We start from the raw sequence: 3,613 nt of genomic DNA on the forward strand, positions 1-3,613 counted from the left end.
CGCTCCAGGAGCCTCCTAGACTGTTATATACATTCATAATGTTAATTATTATTAATAAATACAACTCCTTTAAAATAAATTATTCAGAGGGGAACAACAAAATCACACGTCTCTACTTCCATTATGAGAAAGAAACCAAACCATTCCTCTGCCTGACCCTCGCTCCTAGCCTTTTGGTTCATGTTCTTCTTGCTCTCTAACAGATCATTCATGTTTTCAGGCAATCTCCTCCATAGTCATGTTCTCTCCTTTACAGCATCTTTAATCTTTTCCTCGAGTCACGATTATAATCCAATCCTTCCATAATATGCCAGTGTACCATACGACCATCCCAAATATAGTAAATAAAAATAAAAAATTTATTATGTGAATGGAACAAAGGCTGTAAGCTTAAATAATATACTCAAATCTAATTAAATAATGTAATCTATTAATTATTAAATAATATTTCTGAAAGAAATATTCTTAAATATTCAGATATTCTGAAAAATACCATAATTATGCTTCAGAAAACATTAATACAAGTACAGAAGACATTTCTTATAAAAAATTAAAAAGTACACAAACAGGAATGCAGCCAACCCATGTGTATTTAGCAACCTTTTTCAAAAGCTATTCACCTTGTAACTCCAAGTTTCAGAAATTAAAGGCTTGGTCTATATGATTTAAATTGTTAGCCAACAGTGTATACGCCTTCTTGTATTCATGTAATCTTATCTACTTCTTCAACCAATTAGGCATCCAGTGACTTATACTATAGTGTCCTTTTTCAGCATTTACATTCTATAACAAGAATTTCCTCTGAGGTTTGTAGGACTAAGCTTAAAAAATGTGTTAATCAGAAAATATTATTCAACCTAATAAGGCTTTTGTATCTATTGCAGAGAATATATGACAACGTGAGATAAATGCTATAGAAACGTTTGCTGTATACTGTATATATTGTATTTAGGAGTATACAGAAACATCACTAAGCTGCTTCTATTACACCGAGACAGGAATTTCAACAGATTAGTCCTTTCCTTTGGTATAACTCTATGTCTGGCTGCTTATGGTCCTTTTAGCGCATAAACTAGCCAAGCATAATTGACTTCTTTCTCTTTTAATAATTAACTCTCGATACAGTCAGCAAACACAGTGTTCCAAGATACAATGTCCAATTCCCTTTCACTCACATGCTTGAAGATAGTTGCAAAGCTGAGGAACTGCAGAACAGGAGACCTGAGACATCCACGAGATGGAAAGGAGTCTTTAGCTGTATGTCTAAGGCAGTCAGTCACCAGTGAAACACCATCGGTGTGGAGCTTCAAAAGAACATCTGCTTGGATAAAATGAACATATTCAGATTACCCATGCAACCTTCCTATGAGTGATACATGGAGGCAGAAAGGATCTAACTGAATACAGGACACTAATCAAAATATAAAATCAAAAAGTTGGTAAGAAAATATTTGTTTACTTATCATTCAGATGCTGGAAAAAGCACTTAGGTAAATTATAATGTTTGCATTCCTTTTATAGGTAATTTCTTATTATTTACACAAAACAATGTCCACTGTATGTATCTGAAGACAGATAAGACTCACTCCGTTATTTGCTTGCACTATGCTTTTCTAAAGTTGTCTTCTCTGTCTCTCTGCCTCAATCAGATAAACATCTTAATCTATTCCTATTAATTAAACAGTATAGTGAGCTTCAAAACTGAACTTTTGCCGACTATTGATTAGATAACTTTTAGCAAAGATAGCATGTTGTTTTACTGAAAAAGCTGGCAGGTTACTTGGAAAACAGAATATTCACTTGAATTTTAGTGAATGTTTGGGCTCACTGTATTTGAAAACCTTTCCTGTTTGTCATTATTCATGTGGTTGCCTAAATACTGAAAAATAGTTAATTGCGCATTTCGATACCGTTGACTACTTTCTTAGTCTTTTGTGTTTTACTTCAAGCTCAAGCTCTAAATACCCAGAGATATTTAAGAATCTCAGTTTTCATTAAAAGAAATGTTTTCAATCCTTGTGATTGCAGAGGAAAAGCTGAAAAGAAACAGAGGAACAAAGTAGAGACAAGTAAGTAAACTCCACGTTTCCCCACTTTCTGACTCTATAGCACAAAAAACCCCCCGACAAACCAAAACCAGTGAGTTTGGTGACCAATTTTCTTGAATTCAATTGCAATTTTGTATTTCCAAATTTCAAAGCAGAGGCTATGTAGCAACTGTTCAAAACACTAAGGTTATTAAAAGGCTATTAAAAGGCTATTTCTGTCTTGAAAATATATTTTTTCCACAGCAGAAATTTGGGCAACTAGATGGACCATTATCGAAAGTTTCTATGCGAGATACTTAGTCTTCTACACACTTCTACGGTCGTTGTAATATTAACTATAAGGGCAATTACATAAAGGCTATGTATCTCAGAGACATCTCAGATACCTCAGAGAACTAGGACATGAACTTGGCATTGGGAGCAACACACAGGGCTGTTTACTTTCCCCTGGGACTGGAGAACATTTCTGGATAGTCTTACCTGTTCTTTAACTGACTGAACGCTTCCTGTGTTCTTTCTCTCTCTCCATAAGTCCCCTGCCTTCCACAGCTAGTCTGCATGTGCCCATAAAGCTGTGGACATGTAGTAGCCCCTGTGTCTGAGGTGGCAGCTCCATTGTTTTGTTTTCCCTTTTTCTAAGAGAATAACCCCAGACCAGAGCCAGGCAAAGAGGAAGGGAGTTCAGACTGAGAAGAGCTAGCCTATTCTAGCCTACTAGATAGCCTACTCTATTCATTAGAGTAATACTTTTTGGCATAGAATGACTCTCTTCAGATAAACAAATGAAGACTAAGGACTGGAAGTACCTGATTTCCCATTAATTAAAACAGGGCTGAAGGAATTACTCAGTGATTTCAAGCTAATTGCTCAAATGCCCCTTCCAAGACTTCAGGGAAAACATCCTGGAGCATACTGACTCATTGGAATAAGTACATTTATTTCTGACCGTGAAGAGATACAGATCTGGGTACACACGCAGCAAAATTCTGCTGTGTGAAACTTGGTGAAAAGAACGCAAAGGAGAGATAACACAGTCAAATTTCAAGCACTTATCTCTTACTTTGACAGAGGGCCTTCACAAAAAAAAAACCCAAACCCAACCACGCCAAAACTCAACAGTAGATGATATTGTAAGAATACAAAGGTTTTGCTTAGACTGCAAATTAAGCATGCATTTGAAAAGATAGGAAACAACCGAGTTGTTTGCATTTACAGCTAAATAGTAAGTTATCCATCACAGTGTATGAATAATTATTTTTTCTAAAGTGCCTTGAGTTTGTCTAGATTTAAGAAAATATTTCACTGTCCTGAGCAGCTCCTTCGTTTGGAGTGTGGATTAAATTCCTGTGCGTGTACCTTTTGTGAATGTTTTGGAGAATCCTAAAGTCCAGTAATCAAAAGCAAGCTAGGTGGTACTGCTAGGATACTGCAGCCAAAAGCAGGTATCAGGCTTGTCATTCCAGGCATCAGGCAGGTCATGGCAGTATGGCTTCTGGACTGCAGCTGGCTGTATGACTGTAGTCACACTCAGAGAGGTGCATACTCTTTCTTAATAGTCACTCTTT

The sequence above is a fragment of the Pygoscelis adeliae genome, unplaced genomic scaffold, assembly GCF_000699105.1.
Source record: "Pygoscelis adeliae isolate BGI_AS28 unplaced genomic scaffold, ASM69910v1 Scaffold73, whole genome shotgun sequence".
Taxonomy (NCBI): Eukaryota; Metazoa; Chordata; class Aves; order Sphenisciformes; family Spheniscidae; genus Pygoscelis; species Pygoscelis adeliae.